This window comes from Cryptomeria japonica, chromosome 10 (assembly GCF_030272615.1).
Source record: "Cryptomeria japonica chromosome 10, Sugi_1.0, whole genome shotgun sequence".
In the NCBI taxonomy this organism is placed as follows: Eukaryota; Viridiplantae; Streptophyta; class Pinopsida; order Cupressales; family Cupressaceae; genus Cryptomeria; species Cryptomeria japonica.
In genome coordinates, this window is record NC_081414.1 from 241,280,796 (window position 1) to 241,296,847 (window position 16,052).

Genomic DNA, 16,052 nt, shown 5'->3' on the forward strand with positions numbered 1-16,052 from the left:
CCTCTAAGATTTTAGAGAATATTGTTAGAAAATATGACTTATTTAATGGGAAGGGCTAGGTTGGGGGTATTTTCCCATCGAGTTTTTTAGCAAAGAAACCCCAATATGTCAAGCTATATAATGCAACGAAGATTAGTCTAGATTCCAATAACTGTGTTTTTTGAAGGTGATTTGGGGACTTTCTCAAATATCATCTCTCCATATGAGGCAACTTCATTTTCTAAACTATTTTATACTCTTCACCACCACGTGCTTCATCAACCTCACCAATAGAGATTAGAAAAGTTGCTTCTGAATGTCTTCTAGAGGAAGTCTCCCAAGGAGAATTATGTCTGCATCTAATTTGGCGATTTCAGTCATCAAGATGAAAATACAAATGCAAAAGATGTGGAGGAATCCAATCCCCAAGGATAGTCTCCTAGCTTATATACTCTATTTTAGTACATAGCTCTAGTTTAGTATATAGCCCTATTCATTTTTTGTAGTCGGGCTCCATCTTCTACTATATTTTATTTTTTGTTTCCCATCTTTGTTCTTAAATTTGTTATCTAAGTTAGTGTTATAATATTGTCATTGATGTCATTGATGATTTTGTGGTTTGGCAACATGAGTCCAGCATATTCTGATTTGAACCTCTCAAGCTCTGGTATTCACTTGGAACATATTTCCTTTTCTGGTCGGCATTGCTTTGCAATACTAGATATCTCTATTATTTTAGGAACTTGTTATCTATGAGGTCTAACATCTATATCCAAGATTTTATGTGTTAATGTTTTGATGAGGCATAGTTATTGGTTTGATTATAAGATACTATACTTATTGACATTGCTCTATGTGATAGTTTTGGTTCAACCTAGGCTCTAGAATTATTGACAGCCTATTAGTGTTGGTTTATAACATCTATTCCTTGATGCATGGAGAATATCATTTTTACTTTGGTTGACTTCTCTAGTATGATAAGATTAGTTGAGTTGTAGCATGTAAAGGTTTTGGGATAACCTTTACTCTGGTGATGCCGACTTCATGAAGACTTAACTTGGTATATGTACAGTTTATTTGCAAAGGATTAAGATATGATCTTTTGATCCTTGTATGTGAATGTGTACAAAATAATGTGAAAGTTATTATGTACAGGGAATGTGAAAGTGATTATGTACAGTGAATTTGAAAGTGATTATGCACCTTAATGAAATTGTAACTCGTGCATATGATAGATGCCTTATTAACAGTTCATATTTTATAATATTGGTTGTAAGCCATCGTCCGGTAGTGAGCTGTTATATTTTGGATAGTGCATCCATCTGGTAGTGAGCCACCATGTATTACTATAACTTGGTACATAATATTGAGAGCTAATCCTCTTTGTGGTTTTTCCCATCTTTGGTTTTCCAGGTATAAATCATTGTGTTATGTGGTTGTAGCGTCCTAAAATTGCACCCCTTGCAATTTCGACTATATTTTGGATCCTCACCTTACCGGTCTCATCCCCATGCTTGATCAAGGCTTATTTTTTGCCTATTTTATGCAACTAAGCTTCAATTTTTACCTTGTACCTTGCATGACCACCTTGATCCTGCTCCAAAATAGGGCAGGACTATGGCGTGGTGCCCTGTTTCCCACTTAAACTAGGGTGTGGTATCCTGGGATCCCCTAAAGGAGACCTATCTTGGCCCCTCTCCCTTGGACTTATCTCAAATGTGAGGGAGAAATAATCCCCTATGTCAGCCTCTATCAAAAAATTAAGATATTTGACAATAGGCAAGTACATAAGGAGGTCTTCCCCTCTCATTTTGATATAACATAATAATCCATCATCATCATAAGGAAAGAGCATGATAGTGGTCACAAGGCAAGTAGACTACATCAAGAATTCTTCATTATTTAAGGCTCCATACTCTTCATCTATCCATTGGAGAAACATTACATCATTCATTTGCATGCATGTGTGTGTGTTAGGGTTTTGTGATGTTCATGCCAAAAGAAGAAAAGCATCATTATCATCTATTGCAAATCTGAAGGTACACCCTTTCCATCATTTATTTCAAGCATTTGCAGTATTTCATTCATGGTTGATTCCAAACTGAGGTTTGACTTAGGCAAACCCCTATTCCAAACCCCTTTCTTCTTCTTTTGGTGTGCAAGAAAAAGGTTCACAATTGTACTTTTGTAATTAAGCTTAATTCATAGAGACGGAAAACCCCTTTTCAACACGTGGAAAGTTCGGAGGACCAATAGGAGGGTGCCCTTGTTTCGACACACAAAAACTGCAACTTTTGCAAGATTTCCTAGAGTAGCTCTGAATCATCTCAAAATTCTCAGATCCAGGTGCACAACTGAATCCCGAATCTTTAGCTCATTGTTCTCGCATACTTTGTCTCCATTTTTAGCACTTTGTCTTAATTCAATCAATCAACTTACAAAAGAGGGTTAATTCCATTCCAATCTATTTAGTATTCAATCCTTACATCCTTTGGGATTGGATCTAGTAGATTCATACCCCTCTTTTTAATGTAAAGTTTCCTCAAGTGAAAATTGAGCTTAGTAAATTCCCCACTTCCAAGTGGAGAGTTGGCCAAGCCTGTAATTTTCCACTTTACATTTTGGTGAACCCGAATCCTTACACCATTAATTCTGATTTTTGTTTCCAAATTTGAGTGTATGCAATTTAAAATTCAAAATTTAATTTACAAGCTTGATTTCCTTGCAAAATTTGAAAATTTAAAGGTTAATTTCACTAAAACCCTAATTTTTAAATTCAAAATTGACCTTGTGATTTGCATAATTTGGATTAATTATTTCAGATCTGAAAATTTATTCAATTTCAAAATTCAAATTTTCATCTACAAGTCAAATCTCACAATTAAATTTTAAAAATTAAGTGGTTAATTTCAAAAACCTTAATTTTTAAATTTCTAAAATTGAGCTTGTGGGTTGTTTAAATTTTGGTTGATAAATTAAAATCCAAATTCAAAATTGCAACCTTGGATGAAATTTCAATTTAAAATAAAAAATTAAGTGGTGAATTAAACAAACCCTAATTTTTAAATTTAAATTAATCTTGTGCATTTACCAATTTGTCAAATTCCAAATTCCAATCTTAGATCTATTTTCAAATTTTAAAACTAAGAGGTTACTTAAAAGAGCCATACTTTTTAAAATTAGATTAATTCTTTCAATTCTCAAATATCAACATTTCATATTTTAATTTTAAAATTAAGAGGTTATTTAACAAAGCCCTAATTTTAAAATTAAAATCACATCTTCTAGTGGGTAATTTTAAATTTAAATTAAGAGGTTATTTTCAAGGCCCTAATTATAAGTTTCAATATCCTAGAAGGTTGCATAATTTTTCAAAAATTGAAGAATCATTATTCCAATTCCAAATCTCAACATTCAAATTCTCATTTGCATATTTTTCAAAAATTAATAAAAAAAATTAAATTTGAATCTCATCAATTTAAATAAATTAAAGTGGTTTTATTATAAAATCGTAATTTATTTTCAAATACATTTGCTTGGACTTAAATTAATCATGACAATTATTGGACTTGATCTATTTGTTATTTCACATGTGATTACATTACCTTTTATGTACATTCATTATAATTATGTGTTGGATAATGGCTTCTTTCACTTCATGTTACTTCTATTCATTCATAGCACTTGGACATATTGCATTTTTTGAATTTCCAAGTTGATTCCTTTTCATAGATTAGATCTCAAAGATTTCATTTATCATGTGCATTGTGTTATGGTGATGTTTTTGGGTGAATGCATTTCATACGTAGATAACCTAAAATCTTTTGTAGATCCTAATCCTAGAGATGACAATGAGGAACCTAATACTTGTCCCTCTCCTAGGGTATTTAATGTGAATGAAGAAAGAGCTAATACTCCTATCAATGATCTCTCTAATGGAGAGAAAGAATTGAAGAGAAACATGGCCTCATCTTCTTCTCATACACATACCCTTGCGCAAGGGAGGCAAAATAAAAATATTGGTATTTCTATCTCTCTAGATCCTCCTAATTCTCCTAGAGCCTATCTTAAACATCAAAACATTTGTACAAAAGATGATGTCATGCATTTTACTCATGATCTCTCTCCCCATATAACATTAAGCATAATGAGGCCTTAGATAATAAGGATATTCCCTCCCAATCTACCAAAGAGGATATGCATGATGAAAGAAAGGAAAATCCTCCTCTACAAGATATTCCTTCTTCATCTACTAATCCTTTCATTCCTTCTAAACATCCTTACACTACAAACTTCAAATAAATTTATCATAATTCTCTCCCGCCTTCTCAATTAAAGGATTCTTATAGGAGTGACTTCAACGTAATATCAAAACAAGGTTTTAGAGGACAAGGACTTGGAAAATTTGAACAAGGAATTTGAGTCCCTATAAACCCTCCTATGTAAATCACAATAGAAGGCCTAGGAAATGATAATAAATCTCCTATGGATGAACGCCTTAGTATTCAAGACTTCAAAAATCATCTTGAAAGACAACAAGCCATTAGTGCTCACAAAAGAGCTTCTTCTTCAAAATTTCCTTTTTGTTCATTTCATGAAACCCATGATCATCATGCCGACGATTGTCCCAATTTTCAAAATTCAATAAAACAACTTATCAATAACTTGGTAAAGTTAGAATCATGGATGAAAACCCTTCTTCTTCTAATAAAAATTATTGTCATTAATCTCCAAATAATGAACCTACATCTATTAATGATCAAGAAAGCTTAGCAACTAGAATCTTTTGGAAATTGAATTATGATAAGAATGTTGTCTTTCCTTTTGTGAAGTTTAGCAGTAAACATAAAGAAAGAAATAAATATTGTCTTTTTCATCATGGTGGTTCTCATTCTCTTGGAAAGTGTAACACATTTAAGGAATTTTTTCAAGAACAATACGATCATGCTTGTATATGTCTTTCAACAAATCTTCCTTTCTTTCTAGGTGAAAAGGTAGTTCCTTAGCACTCCTTTCACCCTCATGTTGCTCCTCACCCTATGGCACAAGAAACAAATTTAATTGGGGGCTCATTGTCATTAGAGGTGGTGTTTCTTCAAAATCAAATATCTTGGGGTAGCAACTTGAATTCCCCTCTCTCTCTTCTCTTCCTAAGTTTTCACTATTTTCTTTGTGATTGCATTATTCATAACTTTATGTCCTTTCTTGCATTGAATTATCCTTCATGTGAGCACATGTTTGTTCCTTGATTAGAACTTATTTCTTGCTTGAGATGATGCATCTTCTATAATCTCTCACTAGAGAACTTTTGTGAATCTTCTTCTTCCTCTTCCTTTCTCATTAAAAATTGCCTCTTCTTTTGTGTGGTGTTATTCATCACTTGACTTTCTTTCTTGGATAGAGTTGTCCTTTATATAAGCACATGTTTTTTCCTTGGTTAGGACCTATTCTTTGTTTGAAACGGTTTGTTTCTTATGAATAACTCCTCTCTATAAGATTTTTAATTTTACTCTTTGTCCTATTGCTTGGGGGGAAAGGATGGATATTTCTATCAGATAGTTCAAATAATCGAAAAACAACTGAGAGGGGGGGGGGGGGGGGTGAATCAGTTGTCACCAGATTACCAGAACCTTAAGAAATTAAAACTTTAATACCAGAACCCAAAAGATCAATACCAAAATGCATAAACTAATTACCAAAATAGAAGATATACCAATTTAGCATAAGAAAAAATTAGAGAATAAATACCATCCACATGACACCAAGATTTGTACGTGGAAAACCCAGTAAAGGGAAAAACCATGGTGGGAAGCCTACCCACAGTCAGATAATACTTCTGTAGTAAGTATTTGATAAAAAATGAGGGGCCTACACTTGCAGGAAGGCCAACAGCCTAGAGCACATTGCTCATTACAGAAGGAGTCTTACTGACTACATAAAAATCTAGACTACAATCCAGAAGAGTGAATGAACTACAATGATGGCATCTTCTATGCCTGAGTACAATTTTGGTTAAGCTCAATATTGAAGGACTAAATACTCTTACATAAACCCAACTCGATCATCAATGATCGACCAAATCCTTTGCATGAATGATTATTACATTATTCACTACTATACATCCATATCCCTTACACATTTGATCTACAATGAGATCTTACATCATATATATACAAACCCTCATCCACAAATAATAAGGTTGGCCACCAGACAATAAAGCAATTGCATAATTACAAACCTATCAGCCTGAGACCAAACAAATAATATCCAACCCATAAGACATCCCAGAAACACATCAAGAAGTCCAATCAACACGTTACATTAAGCCAGTCTGTAACCTAGATAATACCAGACCCAATTTAGGTCCACACACGCTAAATAAATGATCCCAATCAACCAAGTATTGAACACAATCACCATCAGCATCACAAATCTCTATTAGAAGCCGCACCAACACCATTTATGCATAGCACCAAAGATCTTCAACAAAGCTCTACCGATGAAACCCTCACCAGAACAACAAATCAAGCTTACCAGCATACATGATAGCATCTGATCACCAAATAAAAACCAACTGATTGAACATGTATCTGGGTAGCATTAATAAGCCAATTCCAAAAACCAAAACATACTAGAGCATACCGGATCATCATGATCTAATCGAACCAGAAACCAAATAGCCTACTCCAACTAGAAGGATACCAGTAAAGTAGCCAAAATAGCTAGTGTTGACATCAATGACAAAACATCAATGCAACACATAATCAATTCCTCCAAATGGCCAACAATCTCCCCCTGTAGCATTGATGGTAACACTAGATGTGAAAAACATCCAAGTGCCAAGAAATGCCAAACAAATCTCCCACACAAAGATATAGCAACGAAGTTCTGATCCATATTCCCTATAAATGATATCACAATTAAGTTCTGCAAATTTCTCCCCCTAATGTATATATTCCTTAACTTTTTCACATGAATATCTCTCCCCCTTTGATATCAATGCAAGAAATCCAACATAAAATATCAAAGCAAAAACATAGACCACTGAATCACAAAACTAACTACCCCCCTTGAGCAGTAGCATCCCCACATCAATCTGGAATGAATAATATCTCTCATAATGCATATCAGACTGATGCCAAATAACATCAAGCAGTTCTTTTTTGGAGGGGCAGAAACCCCTAATCTATCTCTGAGGTACTCAAATGATTCTTTAGGCAAAGGTTTAGTGAAAATATCTCCAATTTTCTCTTTAGTGTTCACATAAACTAGTCTAACTTCATTTTCCTCCACCTTCTCCTTCAAAAAGTTATACTTGATAGATATGTGCTTTGTCTTAGAGTGAAATACCAGATTCTTTGATATGTCTATAGCAGCAGAGTTATCACAATGAATAACTATTGGTCCAATGCAATGCACTTTTATGTCCTTTAACATTTGCTTCATCCATAGATCTTATGTACAGTTAGTAGTAGTAGCAACATACTCAGCTTCACTAGTAGATAAAGAAGTACATGATTGTTTCTTGCTGATCCATGAAATAAGTTTCTTTCCAAGAAAGAAAGCTCCACCGAAATTACTTTTTCAGTCATCAACATCTCTTGCCCAATCTGCATTTGTATATGCACATACACTAAAGTCATCATCCTTAGGGTACCACAAACCATATTCAGATGTACCTTGCAAGTATCTAAAAATTATTTTCACCGCACTCTCATGATTTTCTCTAGGATAACTTTGATATCTTGATGCAATGCAAACATTATTCATTATATCAGGCCTAGTCTGAGTCAAATATAGCAAACCTCGAATCATAGACTTGTATGTTGTAGGATTTACTGGTGCAGATTCATCTTTCCTTGTCAATTTCTCACTTGTAACTATAGAAGTATTTATTTGTTTAGAGTCATCCATACCAAATTTCTTCAACAATTACCTAGCATACTTAGTTTGATAGATAAAAATACCTTTATTATTTTGAGTAATCTGCAAGCCTAAGAAAAATTTAATCTCCCCAATCATAGACATTTCAAATTCTTTCTCCATATTTTTAGAAAATTCCATGCACAACTTATCTTCACCTCCAAAAATGATGTCATCAACAAAAAAATCTAATTTTAGTATATCATCATTAGCAACTTGATAATATAGATTACTGTCAGCATTAACTTTAGTGAAACCAAGCTCCAAAAGATATTTATCTAATATTGCATACCAAGATCTAAGTGCCTATTTCAATCCATATAAAGCTTTCTTTAACCTGCAAACCATGTTTTAATCATTTGAAAGTGAAAAATCATTAGGTTTCTCAATATAAACTTCCTCATCAAGATCCCCATGCAGAAAGGCACACTTAACATCCATTTGATAAACCTTGTAGTTTTTATGTGCAACATAGGCAAGAAATAATCGCGCAACTTCAATCCTAGATATTGGTGGAAAAGTTTCACCATAATTAATTCCTTCCTTCTAATAATACCCTTTACAAACCAATCTAGATTTATTCCTTACAACTTGTCCATCTTCATTTAGTTTATCTCTAAAAACGCATTTTGTTCCAATAACATTCTTATTTTTAGGCTGGGGAACTAAAATCCATATGTTATTCTTCTCTATCTGATCGAATTCTTCTTCCATAGCTTTCATCCAACATTCATCTTTACATGCTTCAATTATTGATACCAATTCAACTTGAGAAATTAAATATACCTCATTAGCTGCCAATATCCTTCTTGTCATCAGTCCATTGTTCTTATCCCCAATGATCTGATCTTTTGAATGATTCATCCTTACATACCTAGGAGTCTTTTGATTCTCTATTCCTCTTTCTGGTTCTTCAGTTATTGTTGAATTTTCTGATACTACCAGAGTAACTGGCTCAACATTCTGGTACGGTAAAGGTGTTACTAATTCAATTATGATCATTTCCACCATTTCCCATAAACTCTGATTTGACTTTCTTTACATACCAGATTATAGGGCTTCACAATCTTAGATATATCTCTAACTACCTTAGTTGAACTAATCGTTACCATGCAATCAAAATTCACATGACATGGCCATTTATGCCATAACCAATTCTCATCAATTTGTGCAATCAAACTTGTCTTCTAAACAGAATTCAAATGAAATATATTACCATTTGTCTAAGTACTGGTTGCAATCTTTAATCCAGATCTATTAATGGTTTTGCATTTTCCATCCTTGAATTGTAATTGAAATCCCTTATCCATCAATTATCCTACACTCAAAATATTATGCCTTAAAACTTCAACATAATAAACATTATTAGTATTGTGCTTACCATCCAATGATATAGCTCCTTTTCCCTTGATCATACATGCTTTGTCATCTCCAAATCTAACTAGACCGCCGTCAAATTCTTGCAAAGATAGAAACTTCCTTTTATCTCCAGTCATATGATGTGAACATCCACTATCAATTATCCATTCATCCTTATCTTCAGGTACAGTCTCTTCTAGTTCCGGATCATCTTCCTTGATAGCCAGGAACACCCATTCCTTTCCATTGCCAAAACCACTAGTAGAGTCTTATGCTGGTTCATCATCAGAATCAGTCACACCTTCTTCATCCATAATGTAGCATGATTTATCTTTGTTTTTCTTGTACTTATACTTGTTCTGATATCCAAGGTTAGGCTTAAATGATCTTCTATCTCTCTCTTCAAATCTTGAATTCCTTTCAGGACATCTAGATGAAAAATGACCTATCTTATTACAAGCAAAACATTTAAAAGGTTCTTTTTCTTCATATTTCCTATCGGTCCTTTAGGTACTCTTCTAGCAAATAGGGCTTCAAGTTTCTCAATTTTTTCATCTTCTCTCTTCATAGCATCCAATTCTTTTGCATACAAAGCTTTCCAATCTTTCTTGCCGGTTGATGATGTAAATACATGAAAAGTAGGTTCAGACTTCACAACTCTAGAAGGTCCAAATTATTCAAGCTCAAAAGAAAATAATTTCCCAACCAAGGTATATCTATTGATAGAGGTATTATCCATTGTTCTCAATTCATTAATTGCAGTAGCCTTCATCCTATAAGCCAGTGGCAAAGCTCTCAAAACTTTAGAAAGTATTTCATCTTCACTCAGAGTTCCACCACATTGAATTCCCATAAGAATTTCATTTACCCTTTCCATGAATGCAGTAATCCTTTCATCTTCTTCCATCTTCAGGTTTTCATATCTCACCCAGTAACCATCATGTTTAGCAATCGTAACAATAGGGTCACCTTCATTAAGAGTCTCCAACTTGTCCTATATAGCCTTTGTCAATGATTTTTTAGTTAATATGATTATTTGTTGATCAGAAAGTGCACACAAGATGGCTTATCTTGCTTTACAATCATTCTTAAGATCCAAGTTTGTTGGAGGAGGATTGCCAGATGCCAGATTAAAAGGTGTAACATCATTCTCTATTATTTCCCAATTTTCCTTACCAAGAAATCTCAGATGAGTCTCCATCTGAATCTTCCATTCTCCATAATTTGTTCCATCAAGCCTAGGAATATCTTTCTAAAAGATAGAAGCAGATGAACTAGATGAACTTGAACTGTTAGTCACCATAGGATCCCCCTCAAGCAATTAAGCTTCTGTAGAGAGGATGAGAGCTCTAATAGAAATTATTAGACAGTTCAAAATAACTAAAAGACAACTGAGAGGGGGAGAGGGGTGAATCAGTTGTCACCAGATTACTGGAACCTTAAGAAATTAAAAATTTAATGGCAGAACCCAAAAGATCAATATCGGAATGCATAAACCAATTACCGAAATGGCAGATATACCAATTAAGCATAAGCAACAATTAGAGAATAAATATCATCCACATGACACCAAGATTTGTACATGGAAAACCCAATAAAGGGAAAAACCATGGTGGGAAGCCTACCCACAGTGGGAAGATATGTTCTTGGTTCTGCAAAATTTTGCTAGGTGCCCTGGTTTGTTGCAGTAGTAACACACCATACCAAATGATCTCTAGGGTCTTGCATTTCCTCTTCCTGTTCTTTTTTTGAAGTTCATCGCCACATGGCCAAGGTTGTTACAAAAGGTACAAACAATGTTTGTTCCCTTTTTCATTTTGAATGGACTAAACCGGTTGCCATAGGATCTTTGCTAGTTCATGTTTATCCGGTTATCAAAATTCCTTGTCTAGTTACCATATGGTCTAGGATGCATGTGTGGTACATGATTTTTTGATCCATATCTGCACTCAATATTTTTATGCCCATACATTCCACAAGTGTAGCAATGTCCTTCAAACTTTCTAGACACATGCCTAACATTAATATTGTAACTCACATTCATGTTAGGTTTGTTCCTACAAACATTCACAGTATGACCAAGCTTATGGGAAACAAAGAAGACAAGTTTAAAGGCCTTCTTACTGGTAGTCTTATTAACTTTTGAATCATTTTTATTCTTTGGATAGTTTCTCTTTGTCCCAGAGGATTCACCTTTTTCAGTTGTATGAAAACCAAGTCCAAAGATATCACCCTTCATTCTTTGTGATTGAATTTGTTCTTCCAGCATGGTAGAACGTTTGACAAACTTTTCCAATTTCTCATTGGCTTCAGTAAGATTATTGACAAGATCATCATTGTGCTTCAAAAGATTCTTTTTTAGAGATGATGCCAACTCAAGATCTAGCTTTAGGTTTTCTTTTTCTTCTATTTCAGCTATTGAGTCCTCATGCATAGTATCTTTTTCCCGTTTGATTTTTAGAATCTCTTGATCTCTTGCCTTGATAAGATCTTCAACAACTCTTTTGGATTCCAGCTCCTGACTCATGCAGATAGTGAGACCTTTAGTTCTCTCCTTAGATTCAGTTTCTCACCCTGCAACTTTTCAACTTTTTTTGATAAGGCATCAATATTAGCTTCGTCTGAAGAACTATTGTCATATATTTCTAACAGTTTTTCAGATAGTTCTCTCCTCTTGACTTGAGAAGCTTTTAGTTTTCACCTAAGGGATTCAACTTCATTTCTACTAACTTCTAGCTCTCTAACCATTTCAAAGTAGCTTCTGTCCCCCATGGTAGTTTAAAGTTTCCCTTCTAAGTGGTTAGGCTTCAAAGAAGTTAGGCTCTGATACCAATTGATGGACTTAAAAAGCATTGAAAGGTGGGGGGGGGGGGGGGGTGAATCAGCGAAACCAAAAGACACACTACTTTAAACACTGATCGATAGATGAATTTAACCAAGTAGTTAAACAAAATACATGCTATCCAAAATGAAATAACAACATCCACATAAAGTAGAACATCCACCATAACACAAGTGTTTATACGTGAAAAAACCAAATAGATAAAAACCATAGTAAGATGGAACTCAGAAGTTAACTATCTGCAGTAATAGAAAATTGACCGGTAAGGTCTTACAAAGAGCTCTGCTAGGAGTGAATCTTGTTAGAGATTCCAAGCTTGATTAGAAGCTTATACCCTATTAAGAGTAACCTCGCTGGAGGATTTGAGAATCCAAACTAATGGATCACCTTGTCAAAGGATTTGTACAATGAAGCTTGTTAGAGCTCACCTGGTTAGGGGATTTTGTTCTGTTGTAATGATTGGAAAATAACAAGAAAGATTTGATCTATCCTGAGTAGCACAAACTTGCTTGATCAGATCATTCTAAGTTCATTCAATACTACTCTCCATTTAAACACTTATCGCTCTTCACCAAAAGTATTCGCATAGATTACCTCTACTATATATATTCTCTCCTTTACTTTTCTCACACAAAATTATTTGCTCAGATGTCTTTAAATAGGCATTCAGACCTTATGTCGGCCATAGGAACACAATTTCCTAGGTGCAGTGTATCTAGACATTTAGTCATAACTCATCACAAAAATAGATACCAGTTGGAATAAAACTAGTGAATCATTGTCCAGGAATCTTCCACTTGATCTTCACCTTCAACTTCATCTTCACTTTGATGCCATCTTAGTGTTACCACAGGTTATCTGTTAGGCATATACCGATTGACACAAAGTACCGATTAGAGATAGACCTTAAACATACCGGTTGGTAGTGTAAAACAATTGAAGTTATACTGGTAGTCAATGTTATCATATACGTGTGTGAGTGTTTCATCAATGACAAGAAGTGATGGATACATTACAATCAACATCAAGTCAACAATCTCCCCCTTTGGCATTGATGGCAACACTTAGAAATTTTTGAATAATACAATACCGCTAAGTGTGCATACACAACATATTTACACATATATACTCATACTCCCTTTGAATGTAACACTCCTCCTTAATGTTGTAATACTCCCCCTTAATGCCAAAATGATAAAGTAAAATATATACATATATATAGAAAATCAGTATCAAAGAGTTCATCATATAAAACAAATTAAAACAAATTCATGCCATTCTCATGAAAATATTATTGAAATTCTGCTTCATCTGGGATAGAGCGTTCTGCGATGATTCCAGTATTTGATTCATATACTCTGAAGTAAACAGTAGCTGAGAATAGAATTCTTCCATTAAATCAAGCGAGCACATCACAGGTGTAGCAAGAATAACTTCTGCACTAGAGTAGGCTCTCTGAAGAATGTCGATGTGTGAGGTGAGCTGACTCTTGAGTTGTCTTAGAGATTGAAATCTCTTAGCTCTCTCATTATCATTCCTGATCAGTCTGTCATGCAGTTCATCTATAGACCAGTTAAAGACATGAATGGAGTCCTGGAGTGGGACATATGCCTTGCATAACCTTTCAATTTCCTGTTCAGTTTCAACATGATTTTTAGAAATATTAGAATAGAAGAAAGTAACATTGGAGGTAGAGGCAAAATACTTTCCTCCAGATTCAATAGCTTTCTTCAACAAACTGCTATTATGAGATAAAGCCATTTTTCCATTGTCAATGTGCTTAGCCAGCTTGTCTCCATATGCCTTCTTGTGGCTCTTCTTAGTAGATATTTGAGTAGAATCTTCAAGTGATTTGATTTGATCAGATGCCTCTGCAACTAACTGACTAAGTTTGCTGATAGGAGTGGGAAGATGTATGGCAGAGGTTTCCGGTAGTAATCCAGACAAAATTTCTACAACATTCTGGATTGCCTCTGCCTCAATTCTTTGTTCTTTCAACCTGTTCTTGTATTCACGAGATTGCATAACATTAGCAATCTTCATCGTTTCAGATGCACTCAAGGTATTTATGTCAATAGGTCCTGCAAAACTTAAAGAGTCTTCATCATCATCATAAAGTAGTTCTGGCTTTGCTGGTTCAAGGGGTGTACTCTTAATGATGGCTCTTTCTATGTTCTTATCTATTCCATCTTCTTCTTGCTGAGTAGCAGCTTCCTCAATGGATTCCTTTTGAGTGATCTCAATCAACGGTGGAGATTGGGGTTTCTCCAGTTGCTCAGTTGCCGGTATACTGACCTCCTTTAGTTAAGTACCCGATTGATCACCTGTTGTATCCTATACTTCTATGATTGAAGGAGGATCCATATCTGGTCCAGTAATATCTTTAGATAGGTCCAATATATCCTGAATATCCTTGTCAACAAGAATAACAGAGTCATCCTTCTTCTTGGTTGAATAGACTATATCAGCTGAAACAATTTCCTCTTCATCCATTTATGGTCGAGGAACATCTTCTGTGGTATCATCATTATTGCTTGAGTGGATGACATCTTCCCTTTGTTTGATTATACAGGCTAGTTGATGTGTCTCAGACTCAACAATTGACCTTTTTCCATTTAGAAGATTCAGTCTTCTTACTATAAAATCAAAATATGCTTTGTATTTCTTAGTTAAAGCACTAATTTCATTTGATGATAGACTGGGGAAGTACTGAACAAATACTTCATCAAAAATCTTCTTTTCTATTTGAGTGGCTTCTTCCCATTTATCTAACAAAGTATTATACAAAGAGATTGAAATATTGTTCTCCAATTCATGTGGAGATCTACTGTAATGACCCAAATAGGTGAGTACCTGTTGAAGTACTTGCTTCTACTCATCTTCAGTAAAATAATCGTAATGTTCTTTGACATTGTCAAACCTATTTCTTCCCAATGACTTCATTGTTCTTTCAAATGTTGTTGCAGGTTTGTAGGTGGAGATGTCTATAGATGTAGTTGCCTTCGACACTACCTTTACCTTCTTAGGTGTTCTACCGGTTTCCTTTTCCTTTTTAGGTTCTTCTTCAGACTTTGTACCCTCAGACTCTGGTTGCAAAATCAGTTTCCTGTTCCTCTTCTTTGGTACACTCTCCTTTTTCTCAATTGTTTTAGGTGCTAGTTCCTTCTTGTTTAGGACACTCTGAGTCACCCTTGTAGTTTTCTTCATAGAAGATTTTTCCTCACTTTTCTTTTTCTTTCTTTTAGCTTTAGCTACGGGTGTTGTACTAGTTTCAGCAGTTGCAGCTTGGATTGCTAGAATGTCCAATTTTGCCTTCTTTTTGTCTATAGGCGATGCTAACAGGGTATTAGCATAGCCAACCAGTAAGTCATGATTGACCTCGTAGCTCATATCTTCCACCTCTTCCTCCCTTGGTTCAATTGCTTACATCAAGCAAAAGTCAGTGGTAACCGTAAAGATTATGTCTTTCTCAAAGTGTTTTACCACATCTTCAGATAACCTCATTCTCAAGCTCATCTTTTTCTGAAATTCATTAAAGTACTTGTTCATGGCAATTGAAAAGGTATTCTTTATAGCCTTAATCCTATTCTTGATCTCTGCATTAACCAGTTGTTCTTTAGACCATTCAATGTCACCTATACCAGGTAGAAAATTTTGAAAGTAGAAAAATAACCCAACCAATAGCTGACCAAATTTGAACTTCTGAGTATTGTCCTTCTTAATGGATTTCAAATTTTGAAATAGCTGGAGTCTGATAGCTTCACAAATATCATAGTCTTCATTTCCAACAATCATACTATGTGTTGTATGAATTGCTGTGGACGAAACACTGTTAAGTCTACTAGAGTAAAATACTCTGTAGCCTATCACCATTGCTGCAAGTTTCACCACAGGATCTCTGATTGTTATCAGAGAAAGCATGCCCATTAGAGGTAGAACCGGTTAGCTT